This window comes from Cydia strobilella, chromosome 4 (genome assembly GCF_947568885.1).
Source record: "Cydia strobilella chromosome 4, ilCydStro3.1, whole genome shotgun sequence".
In the NCBI taxonomy this organism is placed as follows: Eukaryota; Metazoa; Arthropoda; class Insecta; order Lepidoptera; family Tortricidae; genus Cydia; species Cydia strobilella.
Genome location: NC_086044.1, coordinates 23,304,521 through 23,331,687, shown reverse-complemented (window position 1 = coordinate 23,331,687; position 27,167 = coordinate 23,304,521). Strand labels below are relative to the sequence as shown.

Below are 27,167 nucleotides of genomic sequence, written 5' to 3'. Positions count from 1 at the left end.
TATGTAACATAATAATAAAAATAAATAATAAAAATAAAAATAGTTTATTTACCAAAAAATTATACATTGTTTTATTAACCTATGATCTCCACACTAGGCTAGGCCTGTCTTGTGGAGTCAGTTGAGACAATTCCAATTTTTAATTAACATCTTCCTACGCTGAAGTTTTGACATTGTGCTAATACTAGGTGATACATATAGCTTAAAGTATTATATAAAAAAAAAAAAAAACAAAAACTTAAAAACTTAAACACTTACATACTGTATTTATATAAAGTTCAAGAGTACATTTATATAACATACTGATTACATAATTACATAATATAAGATTACATTTATATAACAAACTGTAACATTTTCACTACTTGGTTTAACAAATTATTAGAAAACTTTCAAAAATTTCACAACCCAGAGTTGACTTTGAACTGCTCTAAATTGAAAAATGACTAAATAAATTATTCCAAATTTTATACCAAATGACTGCGAATATCCTCTATACAATGTCTAAAAATAATTAACTAGATATATCAAAAAATAAAAAAAAGTACGTCAAGTTGAAAACTGAAATTATTATTAAAACAAACAAAAAACATATATTTTCGAAACTTTTTACAAAGTAGTCCGATTTTGATAATTCTTTTTTTTGACTAACTAATATAAAATAAATGTCCCTTGCATATTAAAAACAATATTTTACCAATTGAATCTTACCTATAAACATTGTTTATTTTTACTATTATGAATTTAATATATTACACATACTTAGGTCCATATATACCTAGGTATACGGTGACATTAAACTATCGCTGTTACGGGCGTAATTTTATTTTTAGGCAAAAGGGTACGGAACCCTAAAGATTAACAATTAATGTCACTATCCCTTCGAGAACCTTAAATACATCTTCGTATGGATTCTGTCAAATCAACAATTAAAATTGTATTTTACGCTTTATAAATAATCGATTATTTTTTTACATCATTAAAAAAAATGCTTTCGTTAAAATTAATTTCAATAAAACATACATCGGAGAAAAATGTTTCGGAATTTCGGAATATAGCATATATGTATGTATGCATATACTCTTTATTGTACAAAACACAAATATGGCACAGGATAGGCAGTACAAAGGTGAACTAGGCGAGGCATATAGTAACGAGATAAAAGTCAAGTAATTTCGTGTTTGAAGCTCATGCTAATATTATAGTTTTGCTTAATGTTTGGGAAATCATCGTTTCAATTGCCCTCATTTACTGTTTTCCTATTATAAGATTTATAAGTGTGTATTAATATTTTAGAGGCAGACCAAGCTAATTCTCCATGACTTTTGCTATGATAAATTGTGGTATTGCCGTCATTAATATATTTTTTAAATGAAAATGTGATATTTACATTCCCTCATTTTGTTCTGTTAAAGTCTGTGCAAAGTTAGAATAGAATAGAATAGAATAGAATAGAAATAATTTATTCGTTAGCACGCACAAATAGAAAATTATACAAAACAGAGAAACATAAAATAGCTATTTATGCAACAAGTGCGGAAATTTTTACTATGCATTGTGCGAGTAAATAAAAAAACATATCATGGCAAATAAGTTTAATTATTAAAAGGAGTGTTTTAAATAGACACGAGTTGCGAATTACCTATTCGCACGTGTATCGTACAACGTTTTACAGTACATATGGCCCTGTAAACTTTCGATATATGCACGAAAAGTGCTCTTTTCCGCACTAGTGCGAGAAAGTAGCACCATATTTACTCTAAAAAAAATTGAAAACAAAAAGCACTAGTTCGGAAAAGTAGTACTTTCCGCATGATATGGCTCCGTAGGAAACGCACTTTTCGAGCACATGCATTGTAAAAGAAAAAGTGCCACGAAATGGTCTCACCTCAGCATGTTGCCGGCGACTTCCAGCGCTGATCTTCCGGTGAGACCATCCGGTGAAACAATCACGACAGGTAACAAGAAAAACAACAAAATTAATATATAATATAACATACAAAAGACAGAGACAGAGATAAGTTAAAAATACATATAACAATAAACGGTATTATTACGTACAGCTGTTATATCCGGCTGAACTCAGTTTGGCCGTACATTATGCCTAAGATTATAACTAGTGCCATGCGCATACGCAAACTAAACTAAAATCACAGCTAAGACAGGTCGATTATATTAGAACTTCTCTTTGATTAGAACAAGCAATACTGTATCGATCTAAATTTGACTGCTTAAATTAAAATTCAATTAAATATATCTTTATTTCAGACCTATAAGTCCATATATGGTTAGTTACATTAACTTAAAAGCTATATTAGTTACATACACTAAGTATTTTTAATTACATTTTTTTTTACACACCTAGGTCACTTGATACAGGTCAAAGTAGACGTAACCTGCTCCATCCAGTGCCACATTATGGGGCAGCTAAATCTGTTAGCAATCACCTTCAGAATGCTGTTTCGACCCATTAGCGACGTGATTTTTTTACGCATAATTGCGTGAAAAATTGAAAATCGTCCGTGTGCGCTTGGGATTCCTGATGCACTGCGCCATTTTGGAAGTCTCAGCAGCATTCTGAAAGCGTTGTTGTATTGATGCTTAAGTTACAGACAGTTAGCTTACACGGACTATCGCATTTACCGAAAATATTAGTTTTAGATAGACATTCTCATCCTGTCGTCCATCGTGTTGTGTGTAACATTATTTATCTTTGAATGTGAATTGTTTATGCATGCTACCGCCATTCATTTGCCGCTATATTTGGAGCTATATAATAGATGTTAAGACAGGCGTGACACGTCCAAATGACACGTTACACGAACTATTTCCAGCACAGCGGCACTTACTCGTACAGCCGCCATCAGATATATCGGAGCGTCCACGGCGCTCACAAATATCTGAACACGCCTCTATTGTCAAGGCGTTAGAGTGCGTGTTCAGATATTTGTGAGCACCTTGCCCGCTCCGATATATCTGATGGCGACTGTACAGCCATCCCTTTTAATTTGGAAATGTTTATCAAGTAGCGGAGACGTCTGCGAGCGATACTACAAACTTTAATATTGAAGGGAAAATTGAAAAACACTGGCCAAGTGCAAGTCGGGCGTGCGCACGAAGGGTTCCGTACCATTACGCAAAAAAAACAGCAAAAAAATCACGTTTGTTGTATGGGAGCCCCACTTAAATATTCATTTTATTCTGTTTTTAGTATTTGTTGTTATAGCGGCAACAGAAATACATCGTCCGTGAAAATTTCAACTGTCTAGCTATCACGGTTCGTGAGATGCCTGGTGACAGACCATACAGACATACAGACAGATAGCGGAGTCCTAGTAATAGGGTCCCGTTTTTACCCTTTGGGTACGGAAACCTAAAAAACCGGCCAAGTGCGACTCGGACTCGCGCACCGAGGGTTCCGTACTTTTTAGTATTTGTTGTTATAGCGGCAACAGAAATACATCATCTGTGAAAACTTCAACTGTCTAGCTATCACGGTTCATGAGATACAGCCTGGTGACAGACAGACAGACGGACAGCGGAGTCTTAGTAATGGGGTCCCGTTTTTACCCTTTGGGTACGGAACCCTAAAAATGACCTCATCGGGCAAGACCACTTTTTCTCGCCCGATGCGGTGATTTTTACCATTTTGAAATGATTATGAAGTTATAATATGAACAGTGATTTAGTGTGGCCACAGATTATATGTGTGGCAAAGTACCTACAAAGATAGATATAACTCCGTAATAGATGGATACAGTCTAAGGAAAAAACGTGCCTCGAAAATCAAGAAAATTTGATTCTCATTCAGAGGGCGCTGCTAGCTTTGGCCTACAGTCGTATATATGGCGTTGACGGTTTCGTTTGTTATTTAACAATTTTAACGCATATCAGTGAAAGAACATGGGTCAAAATCATAAAAATAATTAATTCAAATAAAAAACAAACATTTATCCATATTTAAATACATTTTATCGTATTTTTATAAATCTTCATTTTTAGTTTTAAAGTGTGTCGACAGATGGCAGTGAATTTACTGGGGTTACAAAATTTACTATGACAGTACCGCTCTAGTATAAGTTACTCTATGGTACCTATGTCTACGTCCAGTTTTGACAAATACCGTTTACATGTATTAACTAACACAATATAAGAGACAGTAATCGGACTAGTTTCCGAATTTTACTGTTATTTATCTACACATACGTCCACATATTATTATTGGCCACTTTACATACATTATGTATCGTCTAATTTAAGTTAATGGTCGTGAATACGAATGTTATTAAACATAGCTTCGGATTTGATATGAATTTAGATTAATGCCAGGATCTGCACGCAATCCTACGATAAATAGAGGATTATGTATGTATTTTTATGATTGCCTATTAAAGACCGGCCACTCCTACTTTGATACAATTCTGATTATTCTAAAGTACCAGTTTAACGTAATATATATATCTGATGAATTGGAAAACACTAAGATATATTAGATTATTTTAAACCGGGTCACTCACGTATTATTAAGTCGAATAGCTCGACATGTTTCGGTCCAATTTACGAGGACCGTCTTCACGGAGACACGACGCGGTGTACACGTCGCGCCCTCGACCAGTGAAGACGTGTCGTGTCTCCGTGAAGACGGTCCTCGTAAATTGGACCGAAACATGTCGAGCTATTCGACTTAATAATACGTGAGTGACCCGGTTTAAAATAATCTAATATGTTTGAGTCTCACGGGAGTTTTATACTAAGATATATGCATATTTGAACAGACATATAAATTTGTTGTAGTAACTGGCCCCAATTTCACCACGGTGACAGGTGCGACAATTGTAAAACATCAATGTTGCTGACGTCTCAGGCATCCATGGGCTACGGTTACCGCTTACCATCGGGCGGGCTGTATTCCTGTTTGCCACCATCATTGTAATATTTAAAAAAACTTTATTATAACAATTGTCACAAGATTTATAAGCATTTTCGGTAATTCTTGACAGGAAATAAGTTCTGTGTCGGAATTTTGTGACAATTGTCATTAGCATCGCAAAATAAGTACTTATTTATTGGCGATATAATGGAGTTTTTTTTTATTTATTAAAATGTTGGTGGCAAACAAGCACACAGCCCATTCGATGGTAAGCGGTTACCGTAGCCTATGGAGGCATGTGACGTCAGTAATAGTGATTTCGACAATTGTCGCACCTGTCACCGTGGTGAAATTGGGGCCTGCTAGTCTAAAACCATCGCACATCCTTGTTTCCTGTCAACCATTGGATACGTATTTTATTGATTTCCAATGACTGCTGTAAGAATAGTTTTATTACAACGGTATGTTATTATAACGGTCTAATTCTACATACAAATATATCTAAGACTAAAATAATTACAAAATTTTTAATAGTTATCGCACATTATAGATTAGATACACATATTAGATTATTTTAAACCGGGTCACTCACGTATTATTAAGTCGAATAGCTCGACATGTTTCGGCCCAATTTACGAGGACCGTCTTCACGGAGACACGACACGACTTCACTGGTCGAGGGCGCGGCGTGTACTGCGGGCCAAAGCCCGACTCGCCCGGCCGCTCACGACAGACGGCGTCGGCGGTGCCGGCGACGTCACCGTTGCTAGGATAGCTCTACCCTCCGTGTTGCGTTTGTAAATGTATGTGTATGTGTGTTATCGCACATACAAGAGAAATTTAAATATTTAGGTAATTTTGTACAGAAAATTAAAAGTATAAGTATTGAAATTACCAGAAATGCGTACGTATATGTGCCATTTTCAACCAAAAGGGTACTTATTGTCGCTTGTCAGTAAGGCGCTATTTCCATATTGCTTCAATTAGAAATCAACCTTATCAACAAGCGTCAATGTGGTACCTTTTGGTTGAAAACGTCACATGTATTTTAGACATTACAATCGGTAATCTTATTAAATTTGTTTAATGGTGATGTCATCGGTAATATTTATAGTGGGTAAAAACAACAATTAAATAAATTAGCCAATAACCGATTGTCGCGACTTGTGCTTGGCGGAGTAAAGATGGCGACGGAACGTTAACATTCCAAAATTGTCGGTCGGCTCCATAATGTGCAGGTATCTTCTATTTCGAGTTACGGTAAAAAAATAATGTACAGAGACAAACATCGTCAGGGTTCCGCGGCCGTTGATCAGAGGTTTCAGAGGGAACCTTTCGGTTTTAAATGGGTACAGTATATATATATATATCATACATATACATATATCATTATATGTATGTATATTTGTGTATATATATATATGTGTATGTATTTTATGTATGTTTATTGATAATAGTAAGTAGTATTCAGATAGTGACTTTTATCTTTCTGTACTGATTTTCTTTTCCGCACCAATTGTAAATTCTCTGTTTGGCCCAATTGTTGACTAGTAGAGAATGCGAAAGGTTAAATAAATAAAATAAAAAACCTTTCATATGTGTGTGTGTGTGTGTGTGTGTGTGTGTGTGTGTGTGTGTGTGTGTGTGTGTGTGTGTGTGTTGTCAAAAATCGTGGGTTCAAACTTCAAACCTGTTGTGTTGTATATTTAGAGCAGAAAAACACCTACGCTAATCATCAAAGTCACTTTGTTTGTGTTATAGTTACTTAGGAATAGTTTTATGAATATTTTATTATGTCTCTCGTTTACATTTTGCTACACTATCGCATTGGGCAACTGTTATGATAGCTGTATCGTTATTATCAATAAATAAATCAAAAATAATAACATTTAAAAACTTTTTATGCCAAAAATGCCTTACACCATTTTAGAAGAGCGGATTCTCTTCAAACTGCTTTATCGATTTTTATCAAACAGCTGAGAACCACCTCAAGGAAACTCACTTTCACTTAAAAATCGCATCGAAATCGGTCCATCCGTTTGAGAGCTATGATGCCACAGACAGACACACAGATGGCGTTGACAGTAGTGTGTGTGCCTTTAAAAAGCGCAAAAAACGGCCAAATGAATGCGTAGTAAAACGACACCTAGCATACAAAATCGGCAACAATCAAAACCGTCAGACATAGATAATTTCACGGAGGATAATTTCTTTTTCATTCCGTTCCCAAAATTTCGTTACGTTTGGTTAAGTTTTAGAGGAGCAAAATGTCGAGAACGAAAGTAACGAAACCTCAATTTTTGAGATATTTACGCAGGGTTTAAGGCTACCTAAGCTACAGTTGTCCTTATCGCACTAATTTAAGAAGCCCCGTCAGCGCGACGGAGATATTTACCTAAAATTCTCAAATCTGAGAAGGGGCTCAGCTAGTATTTCCTCTATCGAATACTCTATCGGTACTTTGAACATAGTTAGGTTTCTGAGCCATTATTTTCAGAATGCAGTTTACGTACGGAACCATCACCACAAAAGCGGTCGTCTCATCCACCTGACCACAGTGGATGTCTCCGGTTTCGATAATTTATTTTAATTAAACAGGTTGCTTGCGATGTCGGACGGCGTGCGCGTGGGCGGTGGCTTATGGGTACTAACATCATTAGGCAGCTCATTAAACAATTGCTTCATTTCTTAATTCATGCGGATTTTGTTTAAAAAAAGTGATTTTACTCACAACCTCCGGAATGTTAGTTTGAACTATACAGTCGGTCCACGCTAAGTTTTCATGCTAAGTGCTACGTCAAATGTGGAGTTTATAGGAATATGTAGGTATTCTTACTGCCAAGCTGCCAACTGCCAAGTATGAATCTGAAGCCAAATATTTACATGGCAGTTCCTCAAAAGTCAAGTTGGGTTAAATGTATTTATATTTTATAGACCTGGCCTATTTGATTATAATGAATCTTAAGTTTTCCTTTTCTTTACTTAGAAAAGTGCTAAATTAAACTATCTGATAATTAAGCAAACCGAAGGGAATATAGTTTCTTGCGCCTGAGTAAAAAAATACACAAAATGATTAAACAAATCAACGTGAATTATGAACTTCGTCCTTCTTAAATTAATGACATTTAAGCACTCATGAACACGTGAATCAGTTACATTTATTAAATCACATTTAGAAACGGGTCTAACGCGAATTTATTTTGTTACCTTTATTTACCGACCACCACCACCACCACCACCACCAGTGAAACCTGTGTCGAAACGTCGGTAAATAAAGGTAACAAAATAAATTCGCGATAGACCCGTTTCTAAATGTGATTTAATATGTGTTTAAACCGCGACAGTTACATTTAAATATACATACTATGTAAGTACTATAAATAAGAGTTTAGGCCACACACGGATTAAGAACAGTAATAAAAAACAAATGCGTGAAGCCGGTGCGCTCGATGGCTCGTTCACTTAAAATGTTAATAAGGAACTTCTGTTCTAGTCGTCTTATACATACATACGTATATTTATTAGATTTATGTATTTGTTTCTTGAAATAAAACTATGAAAACGGATTATATCGCGTATATTGAATTTATAATACATCCCGACGTTTCGAACTCTTTACAGCGTTCGTGGTCAACGGGTGACTGAGGAAAAATTACAAAGTGCAAAAATATATAAAGAGTTCGAAACGTCGGGATGTATTATAAATTCAATATACGCGATATAATCCGTTTTCATAGTTTTATTTCATGAGTAACTATCGCGGTTATTCCTGTTCTTGGGATGCCGTCCGACACTATGGCACCCAAATTTTGTCCACTCAAACTCTACTCAGTGGAACTCCCCAAAAGGGAGGACTGGTCAAACAGTCAAATTAAGTGGAAAGAAGGAAGCCTGAGGTGGTACACTGATGGCTCCAAATCCGGATCTGAAGTAGGCTGCGGAGTATATGGTGAAGCGCCCAGGAAAAGCATCAGCTTAAACCTAGGGCGTTTTTGCTCTATATTCCAGGCAGAGGTATACGCCATTATTGAATGTGCGTCAATGAATCTGCAAAGCAACTACGGCAACCATACTATCTATATCCATTCGGATAGCCAGGCGGCACTCTTAGCCCTAACCTCTGATGTCACCACATCGAGGCTGGTTGAGAACTGCAGGCAATTATTGAACAACCTTGGAGCCAGGAACAAGGTTGTTCTACGTTGGGTCCCGGGGCATGCGGGTATCGTTGGAAACGAAAAGGCCGACGAACTCGCGCGAGCAGGGGCTAAGGGGAAGAACTACAGTCCTGAGCCGTTTTGTGGGATTCCCAGAAGCCTAACGCGGCTCACCCTAAAGACCTACTGTCAATACAAAACCATTCAACTCTGGAGGGAGAAACCAGGGTTGAACCATTCCAAAGCGCTTATCAAGGCCTTCAGCAAAAAGGCGTCTTCGAGCGCCTTGGCGCTGCCTAGGAACCAACTGCGCAACTTGGTCAGGGTGCTTACCGGGCACTGCGGCCTAAATAAGCACATGCACACTATGGGGAAACGTGACATGGGGCGGTGCAGACTCTGTATGGAGGCAGAGGAGACGCCTCTACACATCCTCACAGAGTGCCCCTGCCTAATGCGCACTCGTGACTTGATCCTGGGTGGACATATATTGCGCCCGGAGGAGTTAAAGTCTCTCGAAACCAAAAAGATCCTGCAGCTGTTTGAAGTTGCAGGTTTGGATCGAGAGTTGTAGTAGGTGGCGATCACAATAGATCAGAGATGGTCGCAGTGATACATAGGCTCTGGAGCCTTACATAGCCCCTAGAAAAGAAGAAGAAAGAAGAAGAACTATCGCGGTAACCGAAGACAATATTATATTTGTTTCTTTTTAATTTAAAGTGAAGAAAGTGAGAAACGCCTTTAGGCAGATCTATCAAATTTTAGATTCGTATTTCTATTCCGCGTCCTCCGAGAACTACCTCTATCAAACTGCGGTCGCCAACCCGCCTGCCAAGCGTGGCGACTACGGCAATCCCCCCAAGGTACTTGGGGGAGGCCTATGTCCAGCAGTGGACGTCTATCGGCTGACATGATGATGATGATGATGATTTCTATTAAAACTTTATTAAGTAACCGAGTAACCGTTTTATTGTCGCTAAATACATCCTGATTGTAATGAAAGGTCTAATTTGATCTGGATCTGTTATGGATATGATCTGTTAGTATCGGAATTGTCATTTTTTTCAATTATGATTGTAACACATCCATGTTGAATTTGTAACCTGTTATCACAATCAGAACACGCCTTAAGTTATATAAATAAAATTTATTGAAAAAAAAACTGTACCTACCTACTCGTATGGTATAATTTTTCTCTACGTCATATTTTTCTTTTCCATAACAAATCCAGATCGAATTCATAACATATTATGTTATTAAAAGCAGAATGCGCTTCAAGTTATAGAAGTAACACTTCTTACAGACTTAAGACATGCACCATCTCACCAATACTTTAAAAGTAATTTGGAATCGTGGCTACTCACAAAAACCTTTTATACTCTTAACGAAATGATGGAATTGCCACTGACTATGTAATAATTTTATTTTTTTACTCAGAAAACTGACATTACTATGCTGTGTATATTTCGTACTTATGTACCTACTCTGTAATGTGGAATTTGTATGTTTATTGTACAAAACTGTATTTGACGTGTATCAGTATGCTACCAATAAAGATTATCTTATCTTATCTTATCTTACATTTCTCTCGTGTAACTAAAATAACTACATAAATATGCCTAAATATGAGTTTTATCAATTTACATTATCGTTTATAAGTTTAAATCTGCTCAAGTACGTAATTGAGGATGAAACTTGATTAAATAAATTATCTTCATGTAGAGCATGACTCGGGACGAAGGTCTGACTTGTACTGCATTTGACCACGAATATTAATAAAAATACCAAACGAATTACTCACCAAGATGAGTAACCAGCTTAAGATTAACATCTGCAAGTACACCACGATTAAGTGCCAGCAACTTTAATGTAAATGTCTTAAGTGCCAGGCAGTTCGGGCTTATAAGATATATTTATAGTTTTTTTAGGGTTCCGTACCTCAAAAGGAAAAAACGGAACCCTTATAGGACCACTCGTGCGTCTGTCTGTCTGTCTGTCCGTCTGTCACAGCCTATTTTCTCCGAAACTACTGGACCAATTAAGTTGAAATTTGGTACACATATGTAAGTTTGTGACCCAAAGATGGAAATGTAACGTAAACAAATTAATTTTAAACACGGGGGCCACTTTTGGGGAGTAAATGAGAAAATTAAAAATAAAGTTTGTCAAACATATTTTGACTCTCAAATATATTTTTTATATAATTTTATGATAAATGGTTTAGAAGTTATTCAAGAAATTAGGCAAAAATTTACCATTTTGAAAAAAAATTGAAAAAAATACACAAAATAGATATTTACCTATAAATTACCGAAAAACCTATTAGAAATGTGCAGTCAAGCGTGAGTCGGACTTAATTACTTAGTTTTTGATCCGACCCCTACAGGTTTTTTAAAGACATTTCACATAAAAAATACATTGTTTAAATTGCGTAATGTACGGAAACCTTTGGAACGCGAGTCCGACTCGCACTTGGCCGGTTTTGTTACATCTTCACCATCTTCCACTGGTGGCCGAGGCGGGAATCGAACCCGCGTCTTTAGCTTGCTCGGCTAACGTCCTGACTAACTAGACCACCCGGCCACTGCGGTACCCGTCCCAAATTCTCTGGTATATGCTATCTTTGAAAGTTAAGGCGCAACACAAATCAAAAAAATATTTCATAAAATAATTTGCTTTGTTCCCTAGTTGGATCATATAATTCTTGGTAAAAAATCTAATAGTTGTTTATAAAAGCCAATTTGATTCTGGATAAAAAGACGAGTAAGAAATATACAGACTGGTAAGACTATATCACGCTGTTTAACGAAATTGAAATAGGTAATTTTATCAATGTGTAAGGACTTGCTGATTGAAACAACGACATATTGGAAGTGTTCTTTATTCTCTAAAGCGCTATCCTGCTCTAACATTATTGTTTTTACATATATCTATCCTTATCACTCTTACGGGGTTATCACATATCGATTGTGAGTATTATGGTTCGACCTGAATATCGACTTTGCCCTTACATGCCCTTTGAAATTTAATTTGAAAAGAATATTTATATTATTTTAATTTTAAATTTCACATCTCTATTACCCTTACAAATGCAATATCTAAGGAAAATTATTTCTTAACAATTTTAAGTACGTAGTAGAATTTGACTGTTCTGTTCTGGTGCGTATTTCCAAATAGGTAATATCATGATTTTTTACACGAACAGATATAAGTAGTCACTTAGTCAGAAACATAAAACACTAAATACTTAAATCTATAGTGGAGTTTTATTAATTTTCTTTTCTTAAATATTGGGTGGCCGCAATCTGTACCTATGTAGAATAATTCAATTTGATACATATCTATAATAACTTATTTCTATAATCATTGCATACAATTATTTATACATTTTAGTAGTGTTTATATATCTATATAATGGCGCGTGCGAGTTGTTTTCGTTCGCGCCGGATACACCGCGAGCCACTCCGGCGCATGCCGCTGCGTGCGTGCACCTACAAACATCTAGAGCTGGCAGTTTTTTACACGGGGTTCATGTTACGTTATAAGTACCTATGTAACTTTACTTTTAAGTGGCATTAACGTGAGACACTTCATTCGGTTCTTGTCTGTTTGCCTGATTTAATATCTTGTCCTTTTATTACTTATATAATAATTTAAGTGTTGGAGACCCTTTACACCTCTAAGGATAATTTGATCGTTTTTTTTATTATATATATTTTATCTCTGACACCTAGACTTTTACATTTTTAGTACTTGTCTGTTGTTTGTATATTTTTATTAGTTTTTTTTTGTGTAATTTGACATTTAGACTGGATACATTTTTGACAAAGTATCTAATATTTTATTGATTCCATATTTGTAATTGTTTTTTTGTAATTTATGGTTAATTTTATTGCTTGTAAATATTGACATGTTAAAGTGCCCCTGCGGCCTATTTGCTGAATAAATGTTTGATGTTTGATGTATGGCCGTTTGAACCGGATTTCGCCAATACCGAATCATCATCATAAACTAAACTACGCTCAAGAGCAAGACAAGTCTCTGATACGACACTGACAATTTATCCATCGCTGATCCATGTATGCCCTTCTTTACTTCCCTCTTTTCTTTCAAATTTCCCTTCTATGATAGTCAACAATGTGGCCACCACCAGTTTGCCACTGACATAAACGCTATCGAGAACGTAACATAATTTTCTATACATCTCGCTCGTACTCGCATATTAGTGCGAGCGAGACGTATAGAAATTATATTACGTCGACGTTAGCGTATAGTACCAGATAAACTTTTACAATTCATAGTCCAGAATAAGCTTTCAAAAACTTTATTTTGCCGCTTCTATTCACTTCCTAACTCTATGCAGGAGTCACACATCCAGTAAGTGTACTCACAAAGTGTCTCTGCAGTGGAAATAGCCATAGACAACAGGGGGTGGGGGAGGAGGGGATACGCTTCCGCCGCGACGCACGTGGCATCGACATCGCGGTTTTTTTTCTTCTATCGCTTGCTTTCAACATGTCGAACGCGCCATACAGTTTTTAGTGACTTGGGATGTTTTGGTATGAAGTGGTGATAGTATGTGAGTGCATTTTGGTTGCGACACGTGTATAAGGGGATGTAGAGGAAACGTAGGAGCGTTTAATTGTAGGCAATGAAGATCATTTGATTAGGTAACAGGTTGTAAAGAGAATATGTTGTAGACGAAAATTTTCTTCCTGACTTAATTTTCGCAGGCATCGGGATATAGTTGACAAAATATTATATAAAAACTTTTATTTATTTATTTTTATTTATTTTAAACTTTATTGCACAGTAAGAATATACAATGACAAAAGGCGGACTTAATGCTACACAGCATTCTCTACCAGTCAACCTCTAGGCCAAACAGAGAAACATAGTTGGTGCGGGGTATGTAAAGAACACTAAAACTAAATGCTTTAATAGACAAATATAAATGTAATATGTAGATAAAATAAATATATAGTATATAATATATAGTATATATATAGTATATAATATATTAGTAGGATATAGTATATAATATATTAAAAGTTTTGTGTTACACACGGGTGCAAATGTATTTTACTTCTCGTGTGTTGAAACACTCGCTACGCTCAGGATTCTATTTTAAAACCACTCGCTTCGCTCGTGGTTCAACTATAGAATCCTTTCACTTGATCGTGTTTCACTTCCACACTCGCTGGTAAAATACAAATTTGCACCCTTGTATAACAAATAACTATTGTGCTTCTCGTTATCAAATATATTTATTATTATCCACTTTACACCATCCAGTTTTGTAACCATATTGTTTAGTTAGATCATAATATTTTCTTCGGTTACCGCGATAGTTACACATGAAATAAAACTATGAAAACGGATTATATCGCGTGTATGCGTTTTCATAGTTTTATTTCATAGTAAGATCATGTTTGGACTTTGACCACGCTAACTTTGCACAAACTATACTACTTAATGGCGCAGCGACCCAAAATGAGTCTTGGCCTCCGACACGAGTAAACGCCAGTTGTCAGATCGGTTTCTTTCTCTTGTCGGTATCGTAACTGGTATTTTTTTATGTGGGAGGGATGTTACCCCGCCGCACAACCCCCAATATGCTGGAGGACCACATCCTCAGCGAGTCCATCCATCCATCCATCGGACTTAGCCGGACAGCGTAGCTAAGCTATGCTACCGACCCTTCCCCCATCCACCAACCGGGGGAGACTCCTCTACGCCGCGTGAGGGCCTGACTGATGATGAGACCCTTTACATCTCTGGATAATTTGATGATCTTTTTTTATTATTATATACATTTTATCTCTGACACCTAGAGACTTTTACATCTCTAAACAATGTTAGTACTTCTGTTGTTTGTATTTTTTTTATTAGCTTTTTTCTGTAATTTGACATTTATATTTATGTAATTGTTTTTTTATTTTTTTTGTAATTTTGGGTTAATTTTATTGTTTGTAAAAATTGACATGTAAAAGTGCCCCTGTGGCCTATTTGCTGAATAAATGTTTGATGTTGATGTTGATGAGGCATGAGGCCGAGCGCGAGGTTGCACAAACTATAAGCTTCATATTTCGCTTAGCTCTTGGCATAAAAACTTTTTGTGGCCCGATTCTCCAATAGGATATCTAGGACAACCGACGTTTCTGAGACAAATTGTCTGTAATGGCAAACACATACTCAAACAATACCAAAATTTTCATTCGTTTTTTGTGTCACTCGAGCTATAAGCAGACTAAGTACGTGATTGTTTACTCCAAATCGGAACGCCGTAGATTCCTCGCCTGTAATCTTTATAAATTGTGCGCATTGCTCGAGCATTTCACTAGTATGTGGAAAGCGACAACCGAAATAATACTGAGCGCGTGGGTGGATGCACTCGTGGCGTTCGGGATCCGTGTGTGTTGGATGTGGCATTAATGTCGCCAAAAGGAAGGTACTACCTCTATTTAGACGTATTGCACATTTCACTGGTAGGTATGTGGAAAGAGACAACCGAAATAATACTGAGCGCGTGGGTGGATGCACTCGTGGCGTTCGGGATCCGTGTGTGTTGGATGTGGCATTGTGGCATTAATGTCGCCAAAAGGAAGGTACTACCTCTATTTAGACGTATTGCACATTTCACTGGTAGGTATGCGGAAAACGACAACCGAAATAATACTGAGCGCGTGGGTGGATGCACTCGTGGCGTTCGGGATCCGTGTGTGTTGGATGTGGCATTGTGGCATTAATTTCGCCAAAAGGAAGGTACTACCTCTATTTAGACGTATTGCACATTTCACTGGTAGGTATGTGGAAAGAGACAACCGAAATAAAACTGAGCGTGTGGGTGAATGCACTCTAGATGTGGCATAAGTGTCAACATTTTTTTTTAATTATAACCTAACCAGCGGCCTAGTCTCACCTAGTGAAAAGAAAGTGATTGGGAAAGTGTAGCAGAGCCTGTTAAATTTATTATTCTATTTCTTATTATATTTCTTCTGCTCTGACATATGAAAGTAGTTCATTTATCGTTCATTTCAGTGCTTTGTCATTATAGTGTTGTATTTTTTTGTTTTAGGTAAGTTAAAGTACATATTTTAAGTATGTCCTTACTACTGAGACACGTGAATCATGACGGATCGAAGAAAGTGAGGTGCCGCGACGTGGGTGTTGTACATGAAGGTATGATGCATATAATATTTTCATCACCAAAAGGAGTATTAACAAAGATATTTACATTCCTAATTTTACATTCATATTACAAGGTAACCTCTAATATGAGAGAGCACATTCCATTGAAACTGGGAAAATGGCATATTGAGGTATTTGAGGTGGATTTGCAATATTGAAAATTTATTTAGACCATGATCGCCTTCAATGGCCTATGTAGTCATTTAATTGTCAGACAATTGAGACAATTATACTTTTACATATTACTCCTTTTAGTGAAGCAATAACTACGGAAAACCTTCCTGTGCTATTCGATATAGGTTCCGGTTTACTTGTTTAGTGATTTAGTTCATTGTGTACTATATGGTTAGTTATGCTCTATAATATGCAAATTCTGCTGTCATTATCAATACATTTTATAAAACAAAGTCCTCTCCCGCGTCTGTCTGTGTGTATGTATGTTCGCGATAAACTCAAAAACTACTCAACGTATTTTCATGCGGTTTTCACCTATCAATAGAGTGAATACTGAGGAAGGTTTTAGGTTTTTTTTTTTATGAAATAGGAGGCAAACGAGCAGACGGATCACCTGATGGTAAGCGATTACCGCCGCCCATGATGGACACCCGCAACACCAGAGGGGTTGTAAGGTATATAATTTGTTAAGGTTTTGCCAGTGCAAAGCCGGGGCGGGTCGCTAGTCTTTTATATGAATTACTTCTTACGTCACAGTTGGCAATGTTGGCATACCGCATCCACTAAATCGTAGCCCTACATCTTCGTACATCCCGTGTCTCGGTAAACTTTTATCTTCTCTAAGATTATTCACGCCCGTTGAACGATATATTTACTTTTTACTTTTGTCTCGTGAAACCAAAACGTCTCGTCTCCATACAATTTTAAACTGATATACAACATTTAGGTATGAGTTGGGAGTTTTCTTCTACGCTAATAAACAGCCCTACTGTGCTATTATTATGTTTAATATGCTCTGCCGGATTAATACAAGCGCGTATTCGGTTATGTGTGGTTGGTCCAATATATATTTAACGACGATATCTTTAAACTGAAATAAATGTCATATACGAAGGAAAAAATGACCAAAGCCTCCAGTGTCCAGAGCTGGAATAGTAGTGTGTCTACTTGAAAAACCACAAATTAAAATATTTTCATAGAAAATAATTTAATTTGTTCTTAGACGATATCTTTGTCAATTCTTTTTTTTTGGGTTTGCGCGCCAATACATGAGAAGCGGCTGTCCCATATCAAAACCCAGTAAGTGCTTCAAACCAAATTTTACAGAAGAGCGTAAAATATAAAATGTGTCTAACTCAAGATTTTGTTTAATTTGTTGAGATGTTGGTAACTACTAGGAATTATTTTTATCTGTATCGGTATCCTATTAATTTTGTATGTATTTATATCCTTTATCTTTCTGGTACCTTGTTGTACATTTTGCTACATTTGTCATCCTATTTTCACTTTCTCCTCACATCTACTCAAAGGTTAACTGGAAGAGATCCCTCAAAGGGATAAGTTCGCCTTTGTACATCTTATTATTTGTACAATGTAATTTTTAATGTGTATATTTGTACAATAAAGAGTTTACTACTAGTACTACTACTAAATAATAGCATATTACGCTATTGTAATTGTGTGTCTGAAGTCCTTACTAGGTTTTGATATGGGGCAGGCGCAGTGCCCCGCCCCGCCCGTCTGCCATGCATTGATACCCTGTTCAAAAACCTAGTAAATCCTGCCAGCTTGGATAACCACGCTAAAACCTAGTATGTCTCAGTCCCTTACTGGGTTTTGATATGGGATTTGTGACTTGCTGTGTTTTACAATGGTAAACCGACACTAGACATGCTACTTACTAGGTGTAGAGATGTCAAAATGTCTGTTATTTATGCCGATTTTTGAGCAGGTGTCTTTGTAATCGGGTGAGGACTTACTAGGTGGGTCCAAATTAAAAAAACGAATTTTGAGAAATTTTTCCCTTACTAGGTTTTTATGGGACAGTCGCCATCATATATATCGGAGCGGCCAAGGTGGTCACAATATCTGAACACGCACTCTAACGCCTTGACAATAGAGGCGTGTTCAGATATTTGTGAGCACCTCGGCCGCTCCGATATATCTGATGGCGACTGGACAGCCGACTGGAAATTTCAGGGCTTTTAGTTTTACCTCAATCTACTTATCTTCGAACTACATAATATCCATAATATATATATATATGTTAAGGATGTCTTTTAGTTTTAGTAGTAGGTACAGTCGAAAGCAAAAATATCAATCCAGACAAATGGCTCAAAAATATGTAACCACGACTTTATTGTCTAAGGTGTAAGAGCGTACACATATTTTTCGCATAGGTAAAGAGCTACTAGGTTTGACGGACGAGAAAAGGCATAGGTAACTTACATTTACTCGTAATTACTCCTATAATTTATATAAATAGCTAATATTTAATTTCCACAATAACAATTACATCACATACAAATTACATTTAAAATACAATAACTAATCTTAAATTAAAATAAAACTAAAACCTTATAAAATAAATTACAACTAAATTAGAACTAACTAAAAAATTCCCCCAGATCTGATCCCTGCGGAAGGGTGCCCATAATGCTGGCTACATTCCCCCGCTGAATGGCAATTCCGATCCTTTGACCAAGGAATGAGCCAGCTCTAGGATCTCTGGTGGTGTGGATTTATATTATGTATAATAGATAGATTCATCATCAGCAGTACACAGTATCAAATGATATAAACCTGATTAATAAAAGTTAGTTTTGTAAACACTTAAACATTAGGTAAACATCACCCAATAATGTATCCTTCCTTCTTCCTTCCTCGCGTTATCCCGGCATTTTACCACGGCTCCTGGGAGCCTGGGGTCCGCTTGACAACTAATCCTAAGAATCGACGTAGGCACTAGTTTTTACGAAAGCGACTGCCATCTGACCTTTCAACACAGAGGGGGAACTAGGCCTTGTTAGGATCAGTCCGGTTTCCTCACGATGTTTCCCTTCACCGAAAAGCGACTGGTAAATATCAAATGATATTTCGTACATAAGTTCCGAAAAACTCATTGGTACAAGCCGGGGTTTGAACCCGCGACCTCCGGATTGAAAGTCACACGCTCTTACCGCTAGGCCACCAGCGCTTCTTGTATATTTGCACCCAATAATGTATCATTTGTGTTTATATTCGATGCTATTGATAATTTTATGTTGCGTTTGATTCATCTGGCGGGTTTATTTTGTTTTTTATTGGCAATAACAGTGGATTAAATTTTATTTTCATACGCTATTAAAGAGCAACTGTCGTACCAACCAAAGTTGTGGTATCATTTGAGAACATGCCATTTTCTTATAGTTTTCAAGTAAAACATAGCGAATGTGGTCGCCGCAGCGGATATAATGTCGGTTATTTGACAATCTTAGGTTTGTATGCGGCAACCGTATCTGTAAATAATTGCAATTACCCACACAATTAATCGCACTTAAACTATCGTGAGACATATTTCAAAATATTTATCAGTACGGTTTTTACTCACTATTATTTTTAGTCGCTTTTGGCGACATGTTTCGGATTCTTTGGGAATCCATCCTCAGGCACGAGTGTCCGCGGCGGTTGTACGTCGTGCACTGCCCGCGCCGCCCGCCTCGTCGCTCGTTGCGCACGCGCTGATGGAATATTATATTTTGAAATATGTCTCACGATAGTTTAAGTGCGATTATATGCTGACTTATGTAATTCAAATGCGTTTCATAAGTATAATTATAGATCCTTTATTCTTGAGACCCGCATCTATCTATCATTGTATCATCTTAATTTGACTACACGGGTACACGGATTTACCACGTAACAATTCATGCAGTATGGCTGTCAATTCGCCACGGCCGTTACCGCCTCCGCCAACTATCGCAATCCGCAAAATAATAAAAACCAATCACACCCGTATTAAAAACACAAATTGATAGCACATACTTACACTATTACATTATTTCCTGTATGCCGATTCTAATATTTATCGCATCGAAAATTTAACGCGATCGCGATCCGGTCATACAATTTTATGCGAATCCATCATCAGCGCGTGCGCAACGAGCGACGAGGCGGGCGGCGCGGGCAGTGCACGACGTACAACCGCCGCGGACACTCGTGCCTGAGGATGGATTCCCAAAGAATCCGAAACATGTCGCCAAAAGCGACTAAAAATAATAGTGAGTAAAAACCGTACTGATAAATACACACAATTAATATTGTCAATGAATAAAATAAATAACTACTTAACTATATATACTAATAGCCGCATTATTGCATTTTAAATAAACCAAAGAGTTTGTTCCTGACACAAATCATCATCAGTTTTGTACTCTGGCACTTATGAAATTCTCGCAAGAAAATGTCATCGGTCTTTCCTTAAAGACATTATTATTATTACGAGCCTATTGTGTCCCACTGCTGGGCAAAGGCCTCCCCCCTCTTCTTCCACACCTCCCGGTTTTGAGCTACATCTGGCCAGTCGCTCAAAAAGGAGTCCAAGTTATCCCGCCATCGCCGACGAGGTCTGCCGGATCCCCGGTTTAACTCATGGGGCACCCACTCTGTGGTTATTTTGGCCCACATGTCATTCGGCATGCGGCAGACATGACCAGCCCAGTCCCACTTTAACTTGTCCGCTTTCCGAGCTACATTTTTTTTTTTTTTTTTTTTTATGAAATAGGAGGCAAACGAGCAGACGGATCACCTGATGGAAAGCGATTACCGCCGCCCATGGACACCCGCAACACCAGAGGGGTTGTAAGTGCGTTGCCGGCCTTTAAGATGGGAATACGCTCTTTTCTTGAAGGTTTGAAGGTCATATCGGTCCGGAAATACCGCAGGCGACAGTTCATTCCACAGTTTAGCTGTGCGAGGCAGGAAGTTTCTAGAGAAACGCACAGTTGAGGACTGCCAACCATCTAAGTGGTGAGGATGGTAATGTTTTCGCGTAGGGCGATGGCGAAAAGAAGCTGCAGGGATTAATCCGAACAATTCTATTATTTGGGTTTTAGAGCGCAGCGTGGTGTTCCGGATGCGATCCCCGAGTTTCACACCTAATATGCTGCGCTCCATACCTCTCTGACAGACATAAAAACACATTTTTATCTCTGTGAAAAAACGTTTTTATACCTCGCGTCGGTGGCAAAAATGAATACGGCCCACCTAATGGTAAGCAGTCACCGTAGTTGCGACATGCGCGTTGCCGACCCTTTAAAAACTCCCTTTTTGAAGAACCCTATACTTTAGCGCCTCGGGAAAACCTCTACAGCCGGAGCGTCCGCGGGAGGAAATTCATTTAGTTATGTAGTACTAGTACTAGCGACCCGCCCCGGCTTCGCACGGGTGCAATGCTGATGTATTATACATATAAACCTTCCTCTTGAATCACTCTATTTATATAAAAAAATCGCATCTAAATCCGTTGCGTAGTTTTAAAGATCTAAGCATACATCCATCCAGACAGCAGAAAGCAACTTTGTTTTATACTCCTATGTAGTGATAGTGATTAATTCTCCAAGAGCTATAGCCAAATATTAATACCTACGCATTTGCGGAGAATAATAATAATTCAGCCTATACATATACGTCCCACAGCTGGGCACATGCCTCCTCTCATGCGCGAGAGGGCTTGCGCTATAGTCCCCACGCTAGCCCAATGCAGATTGGGGACTTTTGAATCTTTTTGCAGATATATGCAGGTTTCCTCACGATGTTTTCCTTCACCGAGCTAGTGGTAAATATTAGATGATATTCCATACATATTTCCGAAAAACTCATTGGTACGAGCATAGAGTAACTTATACTAGAGCGGTACTGTCATAGTAAATTTTGTAACCCCAGTAAATTCACTGCCATCTGTCGACACACTTTAAAACTAAAAATGAAGATTTATAAAAATACGATAAAATTTATTTAAATATGGATAAATGATTTTTTTTATTTGCATTAATTATTTTTATATGATTTTGACCCATGTTCTTTCACTGATATGCGTTAAAATTGTTAAATAACAAACGAAACCGTTAACGCCATCTATACGACAGTTGGCCAAAGCTAGTAGCGCCCTCTGAACGAGAATCAAATTTTCTTGATTTTCGAGGCACGTTTTTTCCTTAGACTGTATCTATCTATTACGGAGTTATATCTATCTTTGGTACGAGCTAGGATTTGAACCCGCGACCTCCGGATTGAAAAACAATATAAGAAATTTGAGCTGGCGGCTTTCTCGCACAACGTATCAGCATTGCGATACAGCGGGGAAATGCCGCCAGCATCCTTGGTACAACGCCTCAAGGGCCTATTTTAGATTTAAGCTAGTTATTAATTTCGTTTACGTAGTACCACTGTATATATCTTGTATGTAAATAAATAATAAGATTTATGAAAGCATAATAATGTACAAGATCGTATATGATTTATATATATAAGAAATTATCCCAAATGCTTTCCACGAAAAAACGCGTTAGTAACGAGACTGTGACGCCGTGTCAGCCGTGTGCAATGTTTCTTGGCAGATAATTCTTATTTTGAATTACCGTCCAAATGACTCGAGTGAGTGCTCTCGAATTAGAAAAGTAGTAATTTCAATGTTAGTAGTCTGCAAATGATGTCATTCCAGCCGTTATTGCGCTATTTATTAGGAAAATAGTGCGCCGCCATCTTGGAAAATATCGTAAATATGTTCAGTGCATAGCGACTATAGTTTGTGATGTAACGTATTCAGAATAATACCTACCGTTAGAAACTTTTTACTATTTTTGATTTCTCGTGCTTGTTGAAGATTTATAAGGAAACCTGCATACTGTGAATATGCGTATTAAATATATTAATAACGGGACACTCACGTGTTTTAAGTCGAAAACGCTCGACATGACTCTGCCGACCGGTCTGGCCTAGTGGGTAGTGACCCTGCCTGCGAAGCCGATGGTCCTGGGTTCGAATCCCGGTAAGGGCATTTATTTGTGTGATGAGCACAGATATTTGTTCCTGAGTCTTGGGTGTTTTATATGTATTTATGTATTTGTATATTATATATATCGTTGTCAAAGTACCCACAACACAAGCCTTCTTGAGCTTACCGTGGGACTTGGTCAATCTGTGTAAGAATGTCCTATAATATTTATTTATTTATTTATTTATTATTTATGTTTCACTCCGTACCGAGGAGCGTCATCAGAAGCTTGCGTCGACGGTGACGGACCGGCGCAGACTGCGGTCCGTCACCGTCGACGCAAGCTCCTGATGACGCTCCTCGGTACGGAGTGAAACATGTCGAGCGTTTTCGACTTAAAACACGTGAGTGACCCGTTATTAATATATTTAATATGTCTGTGTCTCACGGAAGTTTTGTTATTAAAACTGTGAATATGCAAACTATATTACAGATACAAGATATATACAGTGGTACTACGTAAACGAAATTAATAACTAGCTTAAATCTAAAATAGGCCCTTGAGGCATTGTACCAAGGATGCTGGCGGCATTTCCCCGCTGTATCGCAATGCTGATACGTTGTGCGAGAAAGCCGCCAGCTCTTCGGTCACCAGTTACGTCAACCAGACGCTTCGCGATTTCTGCAAACAACTTATGCGCGCTGGGACCCCATGGACCTAGAGTTTCAACTCCAAATGGAACGAAATGATACTCTCTACCGAGGCTCTTATATTTATTACGTTTTAAAATTTCGGCGCTTTCCGCCGCTCCGCCCGCTTTTACATTAGTCCGTTGGAGGTGGGACGGTGCCAGTGTGTCTACGCAGGTAGCATCCCACACCAACATCCGTCCCAAGCTCCAAGGAACCAAGGACATCCCATCGGGCCTCTTGCCATCATCTCTGATAATGCCAGTCGGCTCAAGAAGAGCGGGTACATTGATGGTGGCAAGAGACCGACGGATTATGTCATTAAGCGACGCATGTCTTGAAAAACGGCCGGCACTTTTTTGACAAGATAATCCATGGTGTCCCAGTCGGTCCACGTCCGTTCCACAAGAGCATATGTGTGGCGTACACACCGAAACCCCGAGTCGCAAACCAGTCGCCAGTCTAAGGGAGGCCGGATCCAAGAAAGTACCAGTATTAGGCGAAGGATGGGCATGTAGCCAGTAACCCGCTTCCCGGGCTCCGACCGCCAAAAGCCTCGCGCGGTCTGGACCTGTACAGTTGTTTAGGAGAATATTGTAAGTTAAATCACAGTAAACATTATCCCAACTCCTTTGTGAATTTGGGTTGTCTGGAAATTGTTTTCCCGGGCAAGCAATTTTAAAAGCATTTTTGGCGTCCTCAAAGCCCGCAATCTCACAGTTTGTGGGCAAAGCCCTTAAAATATTTCCTATGAGACCAGACGTGCTATGAGTGGACGCCAAAAAGGCTGGGGAAGCCACACTGGAAATTTTGCGAATTCCTAAACCTCCAAACCGAATAGGGAGGGACGCTTGAGACCAGGAAGGCTCACTTAGCTGAATGTTTAGAATAGTCTCTAAACTAATTTTGATCAAATCATCTAAAGGCGACAATAAATTTTGATGTTTCCAAAAAGGACAGCAGCGGAGCACATATGTAAATTTAGGGACAAAAAGACAAAATTTAAGAATCACAAGAGCATAATGAGGGCTAATTTCGAGTAAGCGATTCGTGTGACTTTTGAATTTAGTTATAGAGTTAGAAATATAACCGGGAAAAGATTCTTCGAATATAGGAGATCCCAGGAGGCAAAGAGAATACTTGTCTACTGATTTGATATCAGGAGCCAGATCGTCAAATTTGGGTTGTAAGTCTGCCAAAGAACAAGAAGGTTTTTGAATAAAGAGTTCACATTTGCTGAAATTCAGTTCTAAACCAATATTTTCGAAACTACTCTTAATAAAAGACAAATCAGAGAGCACAGTATTCACGTCGCCTCCTAGAGTTCCGTCATCTAAATACCAGACATTGAATTTTGATTTTAAATTTTTAATAATTGGATTTATAGCCAAACTAAAAATTGCTGGCCCGAGAGGGTCACCCTGCTGACAGCCAACCTCAGAAGATAATTCATGTGACTTGTACATTAATTTAGATGAGTTTGAATAGCAAAAGAAAAGGTAATTGTATAGCTCTGGAATTTTGTCCTTTACTTCTGTCAGCAAAGTGTCCCTACTAACCGAATTAAAAGCATTTTTAACGTCAATTTTGACTACAATTTCGCAATCATTGAGTGAAAGGTAGGTCCTTAGGGCATGGACGGCTGCCTCGCACCCACCTTTCGTGCCGAAACCTAGCTGTATTGGTTCAAAAAGGGACTGCAATTTTGATCTAACGTGTCTAACCGCAATTTTTGATGCCAGACGTCGTAAAGTAGACCCCACAGCAATGGGTCTCACCCCTCCGTCCTTTTTGGTTAGGGCGATCAGGTTTGCACCGTATAGAATAGGGAGGATTTCAGTGTTAATTTTGCCTGAAAACATAAAATTTACTAATTTAGTAAGGGAACTGATAAGCTGCACACCTGCGTCGCCCACGGAATGAGAAATTAGATCCTTCAAATGTTGGGGCGAGATCCCATCCAGGCCGGCCGCCGAACCGTTTTTGAAAGAAAATATGGCGTCAATAACGTCTTTGTCTTCGATTTGGAGGCAGGCCCGGTCAGATGTAGGTGGGGCAAACAAGTGTGGTACTGAAGGAGCTGGGGGATGTTTAGAACGTAAAGCCGAGAGGGTATCAGGAGTATCTGGCGATAGCACGTCATTTGTGAAAAGAAGACGAGCGGCACCTTTAAGATCGCCGTCGCTAATTTTACTTTCAATTAATTTAGTTCTATTGAAAGTGGATGAGGCGCATCCAGAAGGTCGAGAAATGTGTGGAATTGTATTCGAAACGCAATTGTTTTTGATTTTTTGTGTTAAAGAAATTGTCTTATCCTTTTTGGCATGAAGGGTTTTGAATGAAAAAAGGAAAAGATTATGCCAATCATCAATTTGATTATTTTCCACACATTTTATAATTAGGCCTGAAAGGTGATTAGCGACTGTGATCCTGGCGCCGCGCGGAACTCTTTTAACAACGGGCACATTATTTTTAAGTTCGCTAAGGTATGAATGGAAAGGGATGGAATTTGGTTGGTCAGAAAGGGGGGTGGTCAAAAAGGGTTGGTCTAAATTTAAAACGGCATCATTTTGGCTGATACAAAGACGGTGTTTTTTGGAAATATGAATATTGAGGCCTCTCTGCGTTTTAAAAGAGTTGTCGCATTGTACACAATTAAAATTTAGATATGGTGTGCCATCGCCTGATTGAGTTGCGGCATGCATCCACTTACCGTAACAGTATCTACAATAACTAAAGCACAAAAAACTTAAACACAAAATAACAGTATTCACTAAAAATAAAATTTATAGTTCGTAATAGACGTTGACGTCGGCCGTCAGGACGACACGACGTAGCCGTACAAGGCCGCAACGTCTGAAACAAAAAGATATGTTATTATTTGTTCAGTATTGGGCCTGCCCACACTATTGCACAGTAATCTGATGTTTTTAGATAAGATAAAAGCAGTTTCAGGCATCTAGAGCCATGCATAATTTGAAAAATAAGCCAAAAATATCACAAATGCAAAGTGACAGACAGAAGGTTGACAGCTTCTTCCAGATTATTACAGATAGCTAAAACCTAAAACACTTTTTTAACAACAAAAGGGAACCTGTGTCCAGCAATATAACGTATACATACAATATGCTCATGACAAACACTTGAAAAGAGCGTACTCCCATCTTAAAGGCCAGCAACGAAATTGCAAGCCCTCTGGCTCGTTAGCCTCTTACATCTTACATCATTAAAAAAACTCTATCCTGTAAAGCCAGCCACGCTTGTAAACTTTTATCCTAGTCACGACTCTGACACTAACATATTTGCTAGCGACTGCGTAAACTAACTCACA

General features: G+C 38.1%; 1 protein-coding gene and 1 non-coding gene across 3 annotated transcripts in view; one reads left to right on the top strand and one right to left on the bottom strand.

Moving 5' to 3' along the window:
* LOC134740816 (voltage-dependent L-type calcium channel subunit beta-2) overlaps nucleotides 1–27,167 on the top strand; it is a 276,363-nt gene that overhangs the window by 154,278 nt on the left and 94,918 nt on the right. The gene's annotated exons all lie outside the window — the stretch shown is intronic.
* Nucleotides 11,538–11,610, bottom strand: Trnaa-agc (transfer RNA alanine (anticodon AGC)). Its single transcript has one exon. It is a non-coding gene; the product is annotated as a tRNA-Ala (tRNA).